The sequence below is a fragment of the Saimiri boliviensis genome, chromosome 14, assembly GCF_048565385.1.
Source record: "Saimiri boliviensis isolate mSaiBol1 chromosome 14, mSaiBol1.pri, whole genome shotgun sequence".
NCBI classification, from domain to species: domain Eukaryota; kingdom Metazoa; phylum Chordata; class Mammalia; order Primates; family Cebidae; genus Saimiri; species Saimiri boliviensis.
In genome coordinates, this window is record NC_133462.1 from 46373574 (window position 1) to 46397893 (window position 24320).

A 24320-nucleotide genomic window follows, 5' to 3' on the forward strand; every position below is an offset into this window, starting at 1 on the left:
ATAAGCTGTCAGTTTTGTGTGTTTATTTCTAGGAGAGGTTATAGAGTCAATCCAAAACCAAAGGTGTATTCAAGTCCAGATTGACAAGTCAAACCAAGAAAGCAGGCACTGAGCTGGAAGAGGGATCTTTTCCCAGTGGGCCTTAAGGTCCACATAAATCCCTGTGAAGGAATCGGGAAACAGAGACAGAAAGGGACTCGCCTAAGGCTTGTCACATGAAAGTGCCTGGCAGACTGACTGGCAGAGTGCTGGAAATCAAATCCAAATCTTCGGACGTGTAATTTCACAGGGTGCACCGCCTCGCCCAGGCCCAATGTGACACTTCAGTGGCTTAACGAGAGCTTGACGGGATGGATGTCAACATGAAAAGACATTCGATTCCATCGGACCTGTCTTTGGCCCATTGTGTCTAAGGAGAATGTGCCTAGTTCAAATTCTCACTTTGCTTCTCTCCTGAGAGATGTGGCCTCAGTGGTCAATGGGAAATGAGCTGGTTTCGGTCACCAACCTCTCACTCATCACCAAGAAAAATTCCTTCAACCATACATGGATTGTGTTTTCAGGAGTGCTGGGCTTCATCCACAGTTCTGAGTAACATGCTAAAAGAGGAAAGATTTGCTGCTCAGGAATGGAGACAGAAATACAGACACACACACACAGACACACACACACACTCACACACACACGTGACACATAAAACACCCAAACACAGGCCGCACACACAACTGCTCGTGATCAGCAAAATATTTAGTGGTATGAGGTGGGCTTTGAACCCGTCCATGCTCCAAAGGAAGACACACCTTTCGCTATTTCACCCGTCTTTTCTCGTAGGGAATGTGAATAATTCTTTCAGACACGGCTCATGATGACAGAGACCACTCTCATTTCACCCTCAGAGGCAGACAAGAGGACTGCAAAGGACTCAGGTGTCGTCCCGGCTGACTGAAGAGGACTCCCATTTCCCCTCGAACCCAAAAACACAGCAAAAGTAGCTTTCTCTTTGAAGAGCACACAACTTTTTCAAAATACACAGCTAAAATGGTCCCCGCTTAAAATACTTAAAGCGTGGAACGTTTTAGCTGTGTATTCTGAAAAACTTGTCTAGCATTCAAAGCACGGACAGTTTTAGCTGTGTATTTTCAAAAAGTTGTCTCTACCTGCCATAGCTCATGAAGTCAAAACGAGTGATCTGTGTCCCCTTGAGTTGAGCATTCTTTTAGTAAGAAAGGATTAAGTTCAATTTGAATTCTGGAAAACTGCTTCTCATCTTGTCAATCAGCTGTCAGTTTTGTGTGTTAATTTCTAGGAGAGGTAATAGAGTCAATCCAAAACCAAAGGTGTATTCAAGTCCAGATTGACAAGTCAAACCGAAAAAGCAGGCACTGAGCTGGAAGAGGGATCTTTTCCCAGTGGGCCTTATGGCCCTCATAAATCCCTGTGAAGGAATCGGGAAACAGAGACAGAAAGGGACTCGCCTAACGCTTGTCACATGAAAGTGCCTGGCAGACTGACTGGCAGAGGGCTGGAAATCAAATCCAAATCTTCGGACGTATAATTTCACAGGGTGCACCGCCTCCCCCAAGCCCAATGTGACACTTCAATGGCTTAACGAGAGCTTGACGGGATGGATGTCAACATGAAAAGATATTAGATTCCATCGGACCTGTCTTTGGCCCACTGTCTCTAAGGAGAATGTGCCTGGTTCAAATTCTCAGTTTGCTTCTCACCTGAGAGATGTGGCCTCAGTGGTCAATGGGAAATGAGCTGGTTTCAGTCACCAACCTATCACTCATCACCAAGAAAATTTCCTTCAACCATACATGGATTGTGTTTTCAGGAGTGCTGTGCTTCATCCACAGTTCTGAGTAACATGCTAAAAGAGGAAAAAAGATTTGCTGCTCAGGAATGAAGACAGAAATACAGACACACATCCACAGACACACACACACACACACACACACACACACACACACACGTGTGACACAAAATACACCCAACACAAGCCGCACACACAACTGCTCATGTTCAGCAAAATACTTAGTGGTATGAGGTGGGCTTTGAACCCGTCCATGCTCCAAAGGAAGACACACCTTTCGCTATTTCACCCGTCTATTCTCGTAGGGAATGTGAATAATTCTTTCAGACATTGCTCATGATGACAGGGACCACTCTCATTTCACCCTCAGAGGCAGACAAGAGGACTGCAAAGGACTCAGGTGTCGTCCCTGCTGACTGAAGAGGACTCCCATTTCCCCTCGAACCCAAAGGCACAGCAAAATTAGCTTTCTCTTTGAAGAGCCCACAAATTTTTGAAAATACACAGCTAAAACGGTCCCCGTTTTAGCACTTAAAGCGGGGACCGTTTTAGCTGTATATTCTGAAAAACATGTCTAGCATTCAAAGCACGGACAGTTTTAGCTGTGTATTACAACCCTTAGCTGTATCTTGGAAAATAATACAAATACACACACAAGCTGTGTTATTGTCAAAAGTCCAAATACAACCCATAGCTGTTTCTTGGAAAATAATACAAATACACCCCCAAGCTGTGCTATTTTGAAAAATACAAATACAACCCTTAGCTGTATCTTGGAAAATAATACAAATACAATCCCAAGCTGTGTTATTTTCAAAAATACAAAAACAACCCTTAGCTGTTTCTTCGAAAATAATTCAAATACACCCCCAAGCTGTGTTATTGTCAAAAATACAAATACAACCCTTAGCTATATCTTGGAAAATAATACAAATACACCCACAAGCTGTGTTATTGTCAAAAATACAAATACAACCCTTAGCTGTATCTTGGAAAATAATACAAATACACCCCCTTCTCTGTTATTGTCAAAAATACAAATACAACACTTAGCTGTATCTTGTAAAATAATTCAAATACACAACAAAGCTGTGTTATTTTCAAAAACACAAATACAACCCTTAGCTGTATCTTGGAATAAAATACAAATACACCCCCATGCTGTGTTATTTTCAAAAATACAAATACAACCCTTAGCTGTATCTCGGAAAATAATACAAATACAACCCCAAGCTGTGTTATTTTCAAAAATACAAATACAACCCATAGCTGTATCTTGGAAAATAATACAAATACACCCCCTAGATGTGTTATTTTCAAAACTACAAATACAACCCTTAGCTGTATCTTGGAAAATAATACAAATACACCCCCAAGCTGTGTTATTTTCAAAAACACAAATACAACCCTTAGCTGTATCTTGGCAAATAATACAAATAAACCACCAAGCTGTGTTATTTTCAAAAATACAAATACAACCCATAGCTGTATCTCGGAAAATAATACAAATACACCTCCAAGCTGTGTTATTTTCAAAAATACAAATACAACCCTTAGCTGTATCTTGGAAAATAATTCAATTACACCCCCGGCTTTGTTATTGTCAAAAATACAAATACAACCTTTAGCTTCATCTTGTAAAATAATTGAAATACACCCCCAAGACATGTTGTTTTCAAAAATACAAATACAATCCTTAGCTGTATCTCAGAAAATAATACAAATACACCCCCAAGCTGTGTTATTTTCAAAAATAAAAATACAACCCTTAGCTGTATCTCGGAAAATAATACAAATACTCCTCCAAGCTGTTTTATTTTCAAAAATACAAATAAAACCGTTAGCTGTATCTCCGAAAATAATACAAATACACCCCTAAGCTGTGTTATTTTCAAAAATACAAATACAACCTTTACCTGTATATCGGAAAATAATACAAATACATCCCCATGCTGTGTTATTTTCAAAAATACAAAAACAACCCTTAGCTGTATCTCGGAAAATAATACAAATACACCCCCAAGCTGTGTTATTTTCAAAAACACAAATACATCCCTTAGCTGTATCTAGGAATATAATACAAATACATCCCCAAGCTGTGTTATTTTAAAAAAGACAAATACAACCCTTAGCTGTATCTTGTAAAATAAAACAAATACACTGCCAATCTGTGTTATTTTCAAAAATACAAATACAAACCTTAGCTGTATCTTGGAAAATAATGCAAATACACACCCAAGCTGTGTTATTTTCAAAAACACAAATACAAGCCTTAGCTGTATCTTGGAAAATAAAACAAATACACCCCAAAGCTGTGTTATTATCAAAACTACAAATACAACCCTGGGCTGTGTCTTTGAAAATAATACAAATACAGCTCCAAGCTGTGTTACTGTCAAAAATACAAATACAACGCTTAGCTGTATCTTGGAAAATAATACAAATACACGCCCAAGCTGTGTTAGTGTAAAAAATATAAATACAACCCAAAGATGTATCTTGGAAAATTATACAAATACACCCCAAGCTGTGTCATTTTCAAAAATACAAATACAAACCTTAGCTATACCTTGGAAAATAATACAAATACACCCACAGGCTTTGTTATTGTCAAAAATACATATACAACCCTTAGCTGTATCTTGGAAAATAATGCAAATACACACCCAAGCTGTGTTATTTTCAAAAACACAAAAACAACCCTTAGCTGTATCTTGGAAAATAATACAAATACACCCCGAAGCTGTGTTATTGTCAAAAATATAAGTACAACCCTTAGCTGTATCTTGGAAAGTAATTCAAATACACCCCCAAGCTGTGCTATTGTCAAGAATACAAATAGAACCCTTAGCTGTATCTTTGAAAATAATACAAATACACCCACAGGCTGCGTTATTGTCAAAAATACAAACACAACCCATAGCTGTATGTTGGAAAATAATATAAATACACCCCCGGCTTTGTTATTGTCAAAAATACAAATACAACCCTAAGCTGTATCTTGGAAAATAATAAAAATACAACCCCAAGCTGTGTTATTTTCAAAAACACAAATACAACCATTAGCTGTATCGTGGAATATAATACAAAAACACTCCCATGCTGTGTTACTTTCAAAAACACAAATACAACCCTTAGCTGCATCTCGGAAAAAAAATACAAATACTCTCCAAAGCTGTGTTATTTTCAAAAATACAAATACAACCCTTAGCTGTATCTCCGAAAATAATACAAATACACCCACAAGCTGTGTTATTTTCAAAAATACAAATACAACCCTTAGCTGTATCTTGTAAAATAATTAAAATACACCCCCAAGCTGTGTTTTTTTGAAAAATACAAATACAACCCTTAGCTGTATCTTGGAAAATAATACAAATACACACCAAAGCTGTGTTATTTTCAAAAACACAAATACATCCCTAAGCTGTATCTTGGAATATAAGACAAATACACCCCCAAGCTGTGTTATTTAAAAAAAAACAAATACAACACTTAGGTCTATCTCGGAAAATAATACAAATAGATCCCCAAGCTGTGTTATTTTCAAAAATACAAATACAACCCTTAGCTGTATCTTGGAAAATAATACAAATACACCCGCAAGCTGTGTTATTTTCAAAAATACAAATACAATCCTTAGCTGTATCTTGGAAAATAATACAAATACACCCCCAAGCTGTGTTATTTTCAAAAACACAAATACAACCCTTAGCTGTATCTTGTAAAATAATACAAATACACCCCCAAAATGTGTTATTTTCAAAAATACAAATACAACCCTTAGCTGTATCTAAAAATAATACAAATAAATCCCCAAGATGTGTTATTGTCAAAAATACAAATACAACCCTTAGCTGTTTCTTGGAAAATAATACAAATACAACCACAAGCTTTGTTATTGTCAAAAATACAAACACAACTTTTAACTCTATCTTGGAAAATAATATAAATACACCCCCGGCTTTGTTATTGTCAAAAATACAAATACAACCCTAAGCTGTATCTTGTAAAATAATTCAAATACACCCACAAGCTGTGTTATTTTCAAAAATACAAATACAACACTTAGCTGTATCTTTGGAAAATAATACAAATACACCCTCAAGCTGTGTTATTTGCAAAAACACAAATACAACCCACAGCTGTATCTCGGAAAATAATACAAATACAACCCCAATCTGTGTTATTGTCAAAAATACAAACATAACCCTTACCTGTATCTTGGAAAATAATACAAATAAACCACCAAGCTGTGTTATTTTCAAAAATACAAATACAACCCTTACCTGTATCTTGGAAAATAATACAAATACACGCCCAAGCTATGATATTTTCAAAACTACAAATACCACCCTTAGCTGTGTCTTTGAAAATAATACAAACACATCCCCAAAGCTGTGTTATTTTCAAAAATACAAATACAACCCTTAGCTGTATCTTGGATAATAATACAAATACACCCCCAAGCTGTGTTATTTTCAAAAATACAAATACAACCCTTAGCTGTATCTGGGAAATTAATACAAATACACCCCCAAGCTGTGTTATTTTCAAAAACACAAAAAAAATCATTATCTGTATCTTGGAATATAATACAAATACACCACCAAGTTTTGTTATTTTAAAAAAGACAAATAAAACCATTAGCTGTATCTCGGAAAATAATACAAATACAAATCCAAGCTGTGTAATTTTCAAAAATACAAATACAACCCTTAGTTGTATTTTGGAAAATAATACAAATACACCCCCAAGCTGTGTTATTTTCAAAAATATATATACAACTAATAGCTGTATCTTGGAAAATAATTCAAATACACCCACAAGCTGTGTTATTGTCAAAAATACAAATACAAGCTTTAGCTGTATATTTTAAAATAATACAAATACACCCACATGCTGTATTATTGTTAAAAATACAAACACAACCCTTAGCTGTATCTTGGGAAATAATATAAATACACCCCTGGCTTTGTTATTGTCATAAATACAAATATAACCCTTAGCTGTATCTTGTAAAATAACTCAAATACACCCCCAAACTGTGTTATTTTCAAAAATACAAATACATCCCTTAGCTGTATCTCGGAAAATAATACAAATACACCCCCAAGCTGTGTTATTTTCAAAAATACAAATAAAACCCTTAGCTGTATCTTGGAAAATAATACAAATACACCCACAAGCTGTGTTATTTTCAAAAATACAAATACAACCCTAAGCTGTATCTTTGAAAACAATACAAATACACCCACATGCTGTATTATTATCAAAAATACAAATACAACCCTAAGCTGAATCCTGGAAAATAATACAAATACACCCCCGGCTTTGTTATTGTCAAAAATACAAATACAACCCTTAGCTGTATCTTGGAAAATAATACAAATACACCCCCAAGCTGCGATATTTTCAAAACTACAAATACCACCCTTAGCTGTGTCTTTGAAAATAATACAAATACACCCCAAAGCTGTGTTATTTTCAAAAATACAAATACAACCCTTAGCTGTATCTTGGATAATAATACAAATACACCCCCAAGCTGTGTTATTTTCAAAAATACAAATACAACCCTTAGCTGTATCTTGGAAAATAATACAAATACACACTCAAGCTTTGTTATTGTCAAAAATACAAATACAACCCTTAGGTGTATCTTGGAAAATGATACAAAAACACCCCCAAGCTGCCTTATTTTCTAAATTACAAATACAACCCTAAGCTTTATCTTGGAAAATAATACAAATACACCCCGAAGCTGTGTTATTGTCAAAAATATAAATACAAACCTTGCTGTATCTTAGAAAATAATACAAATACACACTCAAGCTGAGTTATTGTCAAAAATACAAATACAACTCTTAGCTGTATCTTGGAAAATAATTCAAATACACTCCCAAGCTGTGTTATTTTCAAAATACAAATACGACACTTAGCTGTATCTTTGGAAAATAATACAAATACACCCCCAAGCTGTGTTATTTTCAAAAACACAAATACAACCCTTAGCTGTATCTAGGAAAATAATACAAATATAACCCCAAGCTGTGTTATTGTCAAAAATACAAATACAACCCTTAGCTGTATCTTGGAAAGTAATACAAATACACCACCAAGCTGTGTTATTTTCAAAAATACAAATACAACCCTTAGCTGTATCTTGGAAAATATTTCAAATACACCACCGGATTTGTTATTGTCAAAAATACAAATACAACACTTAGCTGTATCTTGTAAAATAATTCAAATACAGCCCAAGCTGTGTTTTTTTGAAAAATACAAATACAACCCTAGATGTATATTGGAAAATAATACAAATACACCCCCAAACTGTGTTATTTTCGAAAACACAAATACAACCCTTAGCTGTATCTTGGAAAATAATACAAATACACCCCCAAGCTGTGTTATTTTCAAAAATGCAAATACCACCATTAGCTGTATCTTGGAAAATAATACAAATACACATCCAAGCTGTGTTATTTTCAAAATTACAAATACCACCCTTAGCTGTGTCTTTGAAAATAATAAAAATACACCATCACGCTGTGTTATTGTCAGAAATACAAATACAAATCATAGCTGTATCTTGGAAAATTATACAAATACAATCCCAAGCTCTGTTATTTTCAAAAATACAAATACAACCCTTAGCTGTGTCTTGAAAATAATTCAAATACACCCCCAAGCTGTGTTATTGTCAAAAATACAAATACAACACTTTTCTGTATCTTAGAAAATAATACAAATACACCCACAAGCTGTGTTATTGTCAAAAATACAAATACAAACCTTAGATGTATCTTGGAAAATAATACAAATACACCCCCAGCTTTGTTATTGTCAAAAATACAAATAAAATCCTTAGCTGTAAATTGTAAAATAATTCAAATACACCACCAAGCTGTGTTTTTTTCAAAAATACAAATACTACCCTTAGCTGTATCATGGAAAATAATAAAAATACACCCCCAAGCTGTGTAATTTTCAAAAACACAAATACAACCCTTAGCTCTATCTTGGAATATTATACAAATACACACCCATGCTGTGTTATTTAAAAAAATACAAATACAACTATTAGCTGTATCTCGGAAAATAATACAAATACAACCCCAAGCTGTGTTATTTTCAATAATACAAATACAACCCTTAGCTGTATCTCGGAAAATAATACAAATATACCCCTAAGCTGTGTTATTTTCAAAATACAATTACAACCCATAGCTATATCTCGGAAAATAATATAAATACACCCCCAACTATGTTATTTTCAAAAATACAATTACAACCCTTAGCTGTATCTCAGAAAATAATACAAATACACCCCCAAGCAGTGTTATTTTCAAAAATACAAATACAACCCTTAGCTGTATCTCAGAAAAAAATACAAACACTCTCCCAAGCAGTGTTATTTCCAAAAATACAAATACAACCCTTAGCTGTATCTCCGAAAATAATACAAATAAACCCCGAAGCTGTGTTATTTTCCAAAATACAAATACAACCCTTAGCTGTATCTCAGAATATAATACAATTACACCCCCAAGCTGTGTTATTTTCAAAAATACAAATACAACCCTTAGCTGTATCTCGGAAAATAATACAAATACACCCACAAGCTGTGTTATTTTAAAAAATACAAATACAACCCGTAGCTGTATCTCGGAAAATAATACAAATACACCCACAAGCTGTGTTATTTTCAAAAATACAAATACAACCCTTAGCTGTATCTAGGAAAATAATACAAATACACCACCAAGCTGTGTTATTTTCAAAAATACAAATACCACCCTCAGCTCTGTCTTTGAAAATAATACAAATATACCCCCAAGCTGTGTTATTTTCCAAAATACAAATACAACCCTTAGCTGTATCTTGGAAAATAATACAAATACACCCCACGCTGTGATATTTTCAAAAATACAAATACAACACCTTGCTGTATCTTGGAAAATAATACAAATACACCCCCAATCTGTGGTATTGTCAAAAATACAAATATAACCCATAGCTTTTTCTCGGAAAATAATACAAATATACCCGAAAGCTGTTTTAATTTCAAGAATACAAATACAACCCTTAGCTGCATCTTGGAAAATAATACAAATACACCCCCAAACTGTTTTATTTTTCAAAATATAAATACAACCCTTAGGTGTATATTGGAAAATAATACCAATACACCCCCAAGCTATGTTATTTTCCAAAATAGAAATACAACCCTTAGCTGTATCTTGGAAAATAATACAAATACACCCCCAAGCTGTGTTATTTTCAAAATTACAGATACAAACTTTAGCTGTATCTTGCAAAATAATACAAATACACACACAAGCTGTGTTATTTTCCAAAATACAGAAACAACCATTAGCTATATCTTGTAAAATAATACAAATACACCTCCAAGTTGAGTTATTCTAAAAAATACAAATACAACGCCTAGCTCTATCTTGTAAAATAATACAAATACAACCCCACACTGTGTTATTTTCAAAAATTCAAATACAACCCTTAGCTGTTTCTTGGAAAATAATACAAATACACCCCCAAGCTGTGTTATTTTCAAAAATACAAATACAACCCTTAGCTGTATCTTGGAAAATAATACAAATACACCCACAAGCTGTGTTATTTTCAAAATTACAAATACCACCCTTAGCTGTGTCTTTGAAAATAATAAAAATACACCCTCAAGCTGTGTTATTGTCAAAAATTCAAATACAAATCTTAGCTGTAACTTAGAAAATAATACAAATACATCCAAAAGCTGTGTTATTGTCAAAAATACAAATAAAACCCTTAGCTGTATCTTGGAAAATAATACAAATACAACCCCGGCTTTGTTATTGTCAAAAATACAAATAAAACCCTTGGCTGTAAATTGTAAAATAATTCAAATACACCACCAAGCTGTGTTTTTTTCAAAAATACAAATACTACCCTTAGCTGTATCTTGGAAAATAGTAAAAATACAACCCCAAGCTGTGTAATTTTCAAAAACACAAATACAACCCTTAGCTCTACTTTGGAATACTATACAAATACACACCATGCTGTGTTATTTACAAAAATACAAATACAACCATTAGCTGTATCTCGGAAAATAATACAAATACAACCCCAAGCTGTGTTATTTTCAAAAATACAAATACAACCCTTAGCTGTATCTCGAAAAATAATACAAATACACCCTCAAGCTGTGTTATTTTAAAAAATACAAATACAACCCATAGCTATATCTCGGAAAATAATATAAATACACCTCGAAGCTATGTTATTTTCAAAAATACAATTACAAACCTTAGCTGTATCTCAGAAAATAATATAAATACAACCCCAAGCTGTGTTATTTTCAAAAATACAAATACAATCCTTAGCTGTATCTCGGAAAAAAATACAAACACTCTCCCAAGCTGTGTTATTTCCAAAAATACAAATACAACCCTTAGCTGTATCTCGGAAAATAATATAAATAAACCCCCAAGCTGTGTTATTTTCAAAAATACAAATACAACCCTTAGCTGTATCTTGGAAAATAATACAAATACACCACCAAGCTGTGTGATTTTCAAAAATACAAATACAACCCTTAGCTGTATCTTGGAAAATAATACAAATACACCCCGAAGCTGTGTTATTTTCAAAATTACAAAAACAACCCTTAGCTGTGTCTTTGAAAATAATACAAATACACACCCAAGCTGTGTTATTTTCAAAAACACAAATAAAACCCTTATCTGAATCTTGGAATACAATACAAATACACCCCCAAGCTTTGTTATTTTTAAAAAGACAAATACAACCCTTAGCTGGATCTCGAAAATAATACAAATACAACCCAAAGCTGTGTTATTTTCAAAAGTACAAATACAACCCTTAGCTGTATCTTGGAAAATAATACAAATACACCCCCAAGCTGTGTTATTTTCAAAAATACAAATACAACCCTTAGCTGTATCTTGGAAAATAATACAAATACACCCCCAAGCTGTGTTATTTTCTAAAACACAAATACAACCGTTAGCTGTATCTTGTAAAATAATACAAATACACCAACAAAATGTGTTGTTTTCAAAAATACAAATACAACCCTTAGCTGTATCTTGGAAAATAATGCATATATACTCCCAAGCTGTGTTATTTTCAAAAACGCAAATGCAAGCCATAGCTGTATGTTGGAAAATAATACAAATACACACCAAAGGTGTGTTATGTTCAAAACTACAAACACAACCCTTAGCTCTGTCTATGAAAATAATACAAATTCAACCCCAAGCAGTGTTATTTTCAAAAATACAAATACAATCCTTAGCTGTATCTTGGAAAATAATACAAATACACCCCCAATCTGTGTTATTTTCTAAAAAATACAAATACAACCCTTAGCTGTATCTTGGAAAATAATACAAATACAACCCAAAACTGTGTTATTTTCAAAAATACAAATACAACCCTTAGCTGTATCTCGGAAAATAATACCAATACACCCCCAAGCTATGTTATTTTCAAAAATACAAATACAACCCTTAGCTCTATCTTGGAAAATAATACAAATAAGCCCTCAACCTGTGTTATTTTTAAAAATACAAATACAAACCTTAGCTGTATCTTGAGAAATAATACAAATACACCAACAAGCTGTGTTATTTTCCAAAATACAGAAACAACCATTAGCTGTATCTTGTAAAATAATACAAATACACCCCCAAGTTGAGTTATTCTAAAAAATACAAATACAACGCCTAGCTCTATCTTGTAAAATAATACAAATACAACCCCACACTGTGTTATTTTCAAAAATTCAAATACAACCCTTAGCTGTTTCTTGGAAAATAATACAAATACACTCCCAAGCTGTGTTATTTTCAAAAATACAAATACAACCCTCAGCTGTGTCTTGGAAAATAATACAAATACACCCACAAGCTGTGTTATTTTCAAAATTACAAATACCACCCTTAGCTGTGTCTCTGAAAATAATAAAAATACACCCTCAAGCTGTGTTATTGTCAAAAATACAAATACAAATCTTAGCTGTATCTTGGAAAATAATACAAATACGTCCCAAGCTGTGTTATTTTCAAAAATACAAATAAAGCCCTTAGCTGTGTCTTGGAAAATAATACAAATAACCCCCAAGCTGTGGTATTGTCAAAAATACAAATATAACCCATAGCTTTTTCTTGGAAAATAATACACATATACACCAAAGCTGTGTTAATTTCAAGAATACAAATACAACTCTTAGCTGTATCTTGGAGAATAATACAAATTCACCCCCAAGCTGTGTTATTTTCAAAAATACAAATACAACCCTTAGCTGTATCTTGGAAAATAATACAAATACACCCCAAAGCTGTTTTATTTTCAAAGATACAAATACAACCCTTAGCTGTATCCTGGAAAATAATACAAATACACCCCGAAGCTGTGTTATTGTCAAAAATACAAATACAACCCTTAGCTGTATTTTAGAAAATAATACAAATACAACCCCAAGCTGTGTTATTTTCAAAAATACAAATACAACCCTTAGCTGTATCTCGGAAAATAATATAAATACACCCCCAAGCTGTGTTATTGTCAAAAATACAAATAGAACCCTTAGCCGGATCTTTGAAAATAATACAAATACACCCCCAGCTGTTTTACTGTAAAACATACAAATACAACCCTTATCTGTATCTTGGAAAATAATAAAAATACACCCCCAGGCTTTGTTATTGTCAAAAACACAAATACAACCCTTAGCTGTATATTGTAAAATAATACAAATACACACCCAATCTGTGTTATTTTCAAAAATACAAATACAACGATTAGCTGTATCTTGGAAAATAATGCAAATACACCCCCATGCTGTGTTATTTTCGAAAACACAATACAACCCTTAGCTGTATCTTGGAAAATAATACAAATACACCCCCAAGCTGTGTTATTTTCAAAAATGGAAATACAACCATTAGCTGTATCTTGGAAAATAATACAAATACACATCCAAGCTGTGTTATTTTCAAAATTACAAATACCACCCTTAGCTGTGTCTTTGAAAATAATAAAAATACACCATCACGCTGTGTTATTGTCAAAAATACATATACAAATCTTAGCTGTATCTTGGAAAATTATACAAATACAATCCCAAGCTCTGTTATTTTCAAAAATACAAATACAACCCTTAGCTGTGTCTTGGAAAATAATTCAAATACACCCCCAAGCTGTGTTATTGTCAAAATTACAAATACAAGACTTTGCTGTATCTTAGAAAATAATACAAATACACCCACAAGCTGTGTTATTGTCAAAAATACAAATACAACCCTTAGCTGTATCTTGGAAAATAATACAAATACACCCCCAGCTTTGTTATTGTCAAAAATACAAATAAAATCCTTAGCTGTAAATTGTAAAATAATTCAAATACACCACCAAGCTGTGTTTTTTTCAAAAATACAAATACTACCCTTAGCTGTATCTTGGAAAATAATAAAAATACACACCCAAGCTGTGTAATTTTCAAAAACACCAATACAACCCTTAGCTCTATCTTGGAATATTATACAAATACACATCCATGCTGTGTTATTTACAAAAATACAAATACAACTATTAGCTGTATCTCGGAAAATAATACAAATACAACCCCAAGCTGTGTTATTTTCAAAAATACAAATACAACCCTTAGCTGTATCTCGGAAAATAATACAAATATAACCCTAAGCTGTGTTATTTTCAAAATACAAATACAACCCATAGCTATATCTCGGATAATAATATAAATACACCCCCAACTATGTTATTTTCAAAAATACAATTACAACCCTTAGCTGTATCTCAGAAAATAATACAAATACACCCCCAAGCAGTGTTATTTTCAAAAATACAAATACAACACTTACCTGTATCTCGGAAAAAAATACAAACACTCTCCCAAGCTGTGTTATTTTCAAAAATACAAATACAACCCTTAGCTGTATCTTGGAAAATAATACAAATAAACACTGAAGCTGTGTTATTTTCCAAAATACAAATACAACCCTTAGCTGTATCTCAGAATATAATACAAATACACCTCCAAGCTGTGTTATTTTCAAAAATACAAATACAACCCTTAGGTGTATCTCGGAAAATAATACAAATACACCCACTAGCTGTGTTATTTTAAAAATAAAAATACAACCCGTAGCTGTATCTAGGAAAATAATACAAATACACCCACAAGCTGTGTTATTTTCAAAAATACAAATAAAACCCTTAGCTGTATCTTGGAAAATAATAAACATAAACCACCAAGCTGTGTTATTTTCAAAAATACAAATACCACCCTCAGCTGTGTCTTTGAAAATAATACAAATACACTCCCATGTTGTGTTATTTTCAAAAATACAAATACAACCCTTAGCTGTATCTTGGAAAATAATACAAATACACCCCACGCTGTGATATTTTCAAAAATACAAATACAACACCTTGCTGTATCTTGGAAAATAATACAAATACACCCCCAATCTGTGGTATTGTCAAAAATACAAATATAACCCATAGCTTTTTCTCGGAAAATAATACAAATATACCCGAAAGCTTTGTTAATTTCAAGAATACAAATACAACCCTTAGCTGTACCTTGGAAAATAATACAAATACACCCCCAAGCTGTTTTATTTTCCAAAATATAAATACAACCCTTAGCTGTATCTTGGAAAATAATACCAATACACCCCCAAGCTATGTTATTTTCAAAAATACAAATACAATCCTTAGCTCTATCTTGGAAAATAAAACAAATACACCCCCAAGCTGTGTTATTTTCCAAAATAGAAAGACAACTCTTAGCTGTATCTTGGAAAATAATACAAATACACCCCCAAGCTGTGTTATTTTCAAAATTACAGATACAAACTTTAGCTGTATCTTGAAAAATAATACAAATACAAACACAAGCTGTGTTATTTTCCAAAATACAGAAACAACTATTAGCTATATCTTGAAAAATAATACAAATACACCCCCAAGTTGAGTTATTCTAAAAAATACAAATACAACCCCTAGCTCTAACTTGTAAAATAATACAAATACAACCCCACACTGTGTTATTTTGAAAAATTCAAATACAACCCTTAGCTGTTTCTTGGAAAATAATACAAATACACCCCCAAGCTGTGTTATTTTCAAAAATACAAATACAACCCTTAGCTCTATCTTGGAAAATAATACAAATACACCCCGAAGTTGTGTTATTTTCCAAAATAGAAATACAACTCTTAGCTGTATCTTGGAAAATAATACAAATACACCGCCAAGCTGTGTTAAGTTCAAAATTACAGAAACAAACCTTAGCTGTATCTTGAAAAATAATACAAATACACCAAAAAGCTGTGTTATTTTCCAAAATACAGAAACAACCATGAGTTGTATCTTGTAAAATACAAGTTGAGTTATTCTAAAAAATACTAATACAACCCTTAGCTGTATCTTGGAAAATAATACAAATACACCACATAGCTGTGTTATTTTCAAAAATACAAATACAACCCATAGCTATATATCGGAAAATAATACAAATACACCCCCAAGCTATGTTATTTTCAAAAATACAAATACAATCCATAGCTGTATCTCAGAAAATAATACAAATACACCCCCAAGCTGTGTTATTTTCAAAAATACAAATACAACCCTTAGCTGTATCTCAGAAAAAAATACAAACTCTCTCCCAAGCTGTGTTATTTTCAAAAATACAAATACAACCCTTAGCTGTATCTCGGAAAATAATACAAATACACCCCCAAGCTGTGTTATTTTCAAAAATGCAAATACAACCCTTAGCTGTATCTCGGAAAATAATACAAATACACCCCCAAGCTGTGTTATTTTCAAAAATACAAATACAACCATTAGCTGTATCTTGGAAAATAATACAAATACACAACCAAGCTGTTTTATTTTCAAAAATACAAATACAACCCTTATCTGTATCTTGGAAAATAATACAAATACACCCCGAAGCTGTGTTATTTTCAAAATTAAAAATACAACCCTTAGCTGTGTCTTTGAAAATAATACAAATACACCCCAAAGCTGTGTTATTTTAAAAAATACAAATACAACCCTTAGCTGTATTTTGGAAAATAATACAAATACACCCCACGCTGTGATATTTTCAAAAATACAAATACAATACTTAGCTGTATCTTGGAAAATAATACAAATACACCCCCAAGCTGTGGTATTGTCAAAAATACAAATATAACCCATAGCTTTTTATTGGAAAATAATACACAAATACCCCAAAGCTGTGTTAATTTCAATAATACAAATACAACCCTAAGCTGTATCTTGGAAAGTAATACAAATACACCCCCAAGCTGTGTTATTTTCCAAAATATTAATACAACCCTTAGCTGTATCTTTGAAATTAATACCAATACACCCCCAAGCTATGTTATTTTCAGAAATACAAATACAACCGTTAGCTCTATATTGGAAAATAAAACAAATACACCCGCAAACTGTGTTATTTTCCAAAATAGAAATACAACTCTTAGCTGTATCTTGGAAAATAATACAAATACACCACAAAGCTGTGTTATTTTCAAAAACACAAATACAACCCTTAGCTGTATCTTGGAAAATAATTCAAAGACACCCCAAAGCTGTGTCATTTTCAAAAATAAAAATACAACCCTTAGCTGTATCTCAGAAAATAATACAAACATACCCCCCAAGCTGTGTTATTTTCAAAAATACAAATACAACCCTTAGCTGTATCTTGGAAAATATTAAAAATACACCCCCAAGCTGTGTTATTTTCCAAAATATAAATAAAACCCTTAGCTCTATCTTGGAAAATAATACCAATACACCCCCAAGCTATGTTATTTTCAAAAATACAAATACAACCCTTAGCTCTATCATGGAAAATAATACAAATACACCCCCAAGCTGTGTTATTTTCCAAAATAGAAATACAACTCTTAGCTGTATCTTGGAAAATAATACAAATACACCGCAAAGCTGTGTTATTTTCAAAATTACAGAAAAAAACCTTAGCTGTATCTTGAAAAATAATACAAATACACCAACAAGCTGTGTTATTTTCCAAAATACAGAAACAACCATGAGATGTATCTTGTAAAATACAAGTTGAGTTATTCTAAAAAATACTAATACAACCCTTAGCTCTATCTTGTAAAATAATACAAATACAACCCCAAACTGTGTTATTTTCAAAAATTCAAATACAACCCTTAGCTGTATCTTGGAAAATAATACAAATACACCAACAAGCTGTGTTATTTTCCAAAATACAGAAAAAACCATGAGCTGTATCTTGGAAAATAATACAAATACACCCTCAAGCTGTGTTATTATCAAAAATACAAATACAAACCTTACCTGTATCTTGGAAAATAATTCAAGTACACCCCCAGGCTTCGTTATTGTCAAAAATACCAATGCAACCCTTAGCTGTATCTTGGAAAATAATACAAATACACCACAAAGCTATGTTATTTTCAAAAATACAAATACAATCCATAGCTGTATCTCAGAAAATAATACAAATACACCCCCAAGCTGTGTTATTTTCAAAAATACAAATACAAACCTTAGCTGTATCTTGGAAAATAATTCAAAGACACCCCAAAGCTGTGTCATTTTCAAAAATAAAAATACAACCCTTAGCTGTATCTAAGAAAATAATACAAATATACCCCCAAGCTGTGTTATTTTCAAAAATACAAATACAACCCTTAGCTGTATCTTGGAAAATATTAAAAACACACCCCCAAGCTGTGTTATTTTCAAAAATACAAATACAACCCTTAGCTGTATCTCGGAAAATAATACAAATACACCCCGAAGCTGTGTTATTGTCAAAAATACAAATACAACACTTCGCTGTATCTTGAAAAATAATACAAATACAAACTAAAGCTGTGTTATTATCAAAAATACAAATACAAACCTTACCTGTATCTTGGAAAATAATTCAAGTACACCCCCAAGCTTTGTTATTGTCAAAAATACAAATACAACCCTTAGCCGGATCTTTGAAAATAACACAAATACACCCCCATCTGTTTTACTGTCAAAAATACAAATACAAACCTTATCTGTATCTTGGAAAATAATAAAAATACACCCCTAGGCTTTGTTATTGTCAAAAATACAAATACAACCCTTAGCTGTATATTGTAAAATAATACAAATACACACCCAATCTGTGTTATTTTCAAAAATAGAAATACAACGATTAGCTGTATCTTGGAAAATAATGCAAATACACCCCCAAGCTGTGTTATTTTCGAAAACACAAATACAACTCTTAGCTGTATCTTGGAAAATAATAGAAATACAATCCCAAGCTGTGTTATTTTCAAAATACAAATACAACCCTCAGCTGTATCTTAGAAAATAATACCAATACACCAACAAGCTGTGTTATTTTCAAAAATACAAATAGAATCCTAAGCTGTATCTTGTAAAATAATTCAAATACACACCCAAGCTGTGATATTTTCAAAAACTCAAATACAACCCTTAGCTGTATCTTGGAAAATAATACAAATAAACCCCAAAGCTGTGTTATTGTCAAAAATACAAATAAAACCCTTATCTCTATCTTGGAAAATAATACAAATACACACCCAAGCAGTGTTATTTTCAAAAATACAAATTCAACCCTTAGCTCTATCTTGGAAAATAATACAAATACACCGCCAAGCTGCGTTATTTGCAAAAATACAAATACAACCCTTAGCTGTATCTTGGAAAATAATTAAAATACACACCCAAGCTGTGATATTCACAAAAACTCAAATACAACCCTTAGCTGTATCTTGGAAAATAATACAAATACACCCCCAAGCTGTTTTATTTTCAAAATTACAGATACAAACCTTAGCTGTATTTTGAAAAATAATAGCAACACACCCTCAAGCTGTGTTATTTTCCAAAATGCAGAAACAACAATTAGCTGTATCTTGTAAAATAATACAAAAACACCCGCAAGTTGAGTTATTCTAAAAAATAAAAAAAAACCCTTAGCTCTATCTTGTAAAATAATACAAATACCACCCCAAACTGTGTTATTTTCAAAATACAAATACAACCCTTAGCTGTATCTCGGAAAATAATACAAATACACCCCCAAGCTGCGTTATTTTCAAAAATACAAATACAACCCTTAGCTGTATCTTGGAAAATAATACAAATACACCCCCAAGCTGCGTTATTTTCAAAAATACAAATACAACCCTTAGCTGTATCTCGGAAAATAATACAAATACACCCCCAAGCTGTGTTATTTTCAAAAATACAAATACAACCCTTAGCTGTATCTTGGAAAATAATACAAATACACCACCAAGCTGTGTTATTTTCAAAAATACAAATACAAGCCTTAGCTGTATCTTGGAAAATAATACAAATACACCCCCAAACTGTGTTATTTTCAAAATTACAAATACCACCCTCAGCTGTGTCTTTGAAAATAATACAAATACACCCACAAGCTGTGTTATTTTCAAAAATACAAATATAATCCTTAGCTGTATCTTGGAAAATAATACAAATACACCACATGCTGTTATATTTCCAAAAATACAAATAAAACACTTAGCTGTATCTTGGAAAATAATACAAATACACCCCCAGGCTTTGTTATTGTCAAAAATACAAATACAACCCTTAGCTGTATCTTGTAAAGTAATACAAATACACCCCCAAGCTGTGTTATTTTCAAAAATACAAATACAACCCTTAGCTGTATCTCCGAAAATAATACAAATAAACCCCGAAGCTGTGTTATTTTCAAAAATACAAATACAACCCTTAGCTGTATCTCGGAAAATAATACAAATACACCCACAATCTGTGTTATTTTCAAAAATACAAATACAACCCTTAGCTGTATCTCGGAAAAAAATACAAATACACCCCCAAGCTGTGTTATTTTCAAAAATACAAATACAACCCTTAGCTGTATCTTGGAAAATAATACAAATACACCCCCAAGCTGTATTATTTTCAAAAATACAAATACAACCCTTAGCTCTATCTTGGAAAATAATACAAATACACCGCCAAGCTGCGTTATTTGCAAAAATACAAATACAACCCTTAGCTGTATCTTGGGAAATAATTAAAATACACACCCAAGCTGTGATATTCACAAAAACTCAAATACAACCCTTAGCTGTATCTTGGAAAATAATACAAATACACCCCCAAGCTGTTTTATTTTCAAAATTACAGATACAAACCTTAGCTGTATCTTGAAAAATAATAGAAACACACCCTCAAGCTGTGTTATTTTCCAAAATGCAGAAACAACAATCAGCTGTATCTTGTAAAATAATACAAAAACACCCGCAAGTTGAGTTATTCTAAAAAATAAAAAAAAACCCTTAGCTCTATCTTGTAAAATAATACAAATACCACGCCAAACTGTGTTATTTTCAAAATACAAATACAACCCTTAGCTGTATCTCGGAAAATAATACAAATACACCCCCAAGCTGCGTTATTTTCAAAAATACAAATACAACCCTTAGCTGTATCTTGGAAAATAATAAAAATACACCCCCAAGCTGCGTTATTTTCAAAAATACAAATACAACCCTTAGCTGTATCTCGGAAAATAATACAAATACACCCCCAAGCTGTGTTATTTTCAAAAATACAAATACAACCCTTAGCTGTATCTTGGAAAATAATACAAATACACCACCAAGCTGTGTTATTTTCAAAAATACAAATACAAGCCTTAGCTGTATCTTGGAAAATAATACAAATACACCCCCAAACTGTGTTATTTTCAAAATTACAAATACCACCCTCAGCTGTGTCTTTGAAAATAATACAAATACACCCACAAGCTGTGTTATTTTCAAAAATACAAATATAATCCTTAGCTGTATCTTGGAAAATAATACAAATACACCACATGCTGTTTTATTTCCAAAAATACAAATAAAACACTTAGCTGTATCTTGGAAAATAATACAAATACACCCCCAGGCTTTGTTATTGTCAAAAATACAAATACAACCCTTAGCTGTATCTTGTAAAGTAATACAAATACACCCCCAAGCTGTGTTATTTTCAAAAATACAAATACAACCCTTAGCTGTATCTCCGAAAATAATACAAATAAACCCCGAAGCTGTGTTATTTTCAAAAATACAAATACAACCCTTAGCTGTATCTCGGAAAATAATACAAATACACCCACAATCTGTGTTATTTTCAAAAATACAAATACAACCCTTAGCTGTATCTCGGAAAAAAATACAAATACACCCCCAAGCTGTGTTATTTTCAAAAATACAAATACAACCCTTAGCTGTATCTTGGAAAATAATACAAATACACCCCCAAGCTGTATTATTTTCAAAAATACAAATACAACCCTTAGCTCTATCTTGGAAAATAATACAAATACACCGCCAAGCTGCGTTATTTGCAAAAATACAAATACAACCCTTAGCTGTATCTTGGAAAATAATTAAAATACACACCCAAGCTGTGATATTCACAAAAACTCAAATACAACCCTTAGCTGTATCTTGGAAAATAATACAAATACACCCCCAAGCTGTTTTATTTTCAAAATTACAGATACAAACCTTAGCTGTATCTTGAAAAATAATAGAAACACACCCTCAAGCTGTGTTATTTTCCAAAATGCAGAAACAACAATCAGCTGTATCTTGTAAAATAATACAAAAACACCCGCAAGTTGAGTTATTCTAAAAAATAAAAAAAAACCCTTAGCTCTATCTTGTAAAATAATACAAATACCACGCCAAACTGTGTTATTTTCAAAATACAAATACAACCCTTAGCTGTATCTCGGAAAATAATACAAATACACCCCCAAGCTGCGTTATTTTCAAAAATACAAATACAACCCTTAGCTGTATCTTGGAAAATAATAAAAATACACCCCCAAGCTGCGTTATTTTCAAAAATACAAATACAACCCTTAGCTGTATCTCGGAAAATAATACAAATACACCCCCAAGCTGTGTTATTTTCAAAAATACAAATACAACCCTTAGCTGTATCTTGGAAAATAATACAAATACACCACCAAGCTGTGTTATTTTCAAAAATACAAATACAAGCCTTAGCTGTATCTTGGAAAATAATACAAATACACCCCCAAACTGTGTTATTTTCAAAATTACAAATACCACCCTCAGCTGTGTCTTTGAAAATAATACAAATACACCCACAAGCTGTGTTATTTTCAAAAATACAAATATAATCCTTAGCTGTATCTTGGAAAATAATACAAATACACCACATGCTGTTTTATTTCCAAAAATACAAATAAAACACTTAGCTGTATCTTGGAAAATAATACAAATACACCCCCAGGCTTTGTTATTGTCAAAAATACAAATACAACCCTTAGCTGTATCTTGTAAAGTAATACAAATACACCCCCAAGCTGTGTTATTTTCAAAAATACAAATACAACCCTTAGCTGTATCTCCGAAAATAATACAAATAAACCCCGAAGCTGTGTTATTTTCAAAAATACAAATACAACCCTTAGCTGTATCTCGGAAAATAATACAAATACACCCACAATCTGTGTTATTTTCAAAAATACAAATACAACCCTTAGCTGTATCTCGGAAAAAAATACAAATACACCCCCAAGCTGTGTTATTTTCAAAAATACAAATACAACCCTTAGCTGTATCTTGGAAAATAATACAAATACACCCCCAAGCTGTATTATTTTCAAAAATACAAATACAACCCTTAGCTCTATCTTGGAAAATAATACAAATACACCCTCAAGCTGTGTTATTGTGAAAAATACAAATACAAACCTTACCTGTATCTTGGAAAATAATTCAAGTACACCCCCAGGCTTTGATATTGTCAAAAATACAAATACAACCCTTAGTTGTATCTTGTAAAATAATACAAATACACCCCCAACCTGTGTTATTTTCAAAAATACAAATATAACCCTTAGCTGTATCTTGGAAAATAATACAAATACACAACCAAGCTGTGTTATTTTCAAAAATACAAATAAAACCCATAGCTGTATCTTGGAAAATAATTCAAAGACACCCCAAAGCTGTGTCATTTTCAAAAATAAAAATACAACCCTTAGCTGTATCTCAGAAAATAATACAAATACACCCACAAGCTGTGTTATTTTCAAAAATACAAATACAAACCTTAGCTGTATCTTGGAAAATTATTCAAATACACAACCAAGCGGTGATATTTTCAAAAACTCAAATACAACCATTAGCTGTATCTTGGAAAATAATACAAATACACCCCCAAGCTGTGTTATTTTCAGAAATACATATACAACCCTTATCTCTATCTTGGAAAATAATACAAATACACCCCTAAGCTGTGTGATTTTCAAAAATACAAATTCAACCCTTAGCTCTATTTTGGAAAATAATACAAATACACCCCCAAGCTGTGTTATATTCAAAAACACAAA

At 32.3% G+C, this 24320-nt stretch overlaps 1 long non-coding RNA gene across 3 annotated transcripts in view; it reads right to left on the bottom strand.

Annotated features, from left to right (window-relative positions):
• Window positions 1-481: 481 nt before the first annotated feature.
• Window positions 482-24320, bottom strand: part of LOC141581056 (uncharacterized) — a 120569-nt gene continuing 96730 nt past the window's right edge. For 2 of the 3 annotated variants that reach the window (XR_012513503.1, XR_012513501.1), the window contains 2 exons: window positions 1728-1873; window positions 482-599 (listed from right to left, as the gene is read on the bottom strand). This is a non-coding gene — a long non-coding RNA (uncharacterized LOC141581056). The other variant, XR_012513502.1, reaches the window with a different exon arrangement.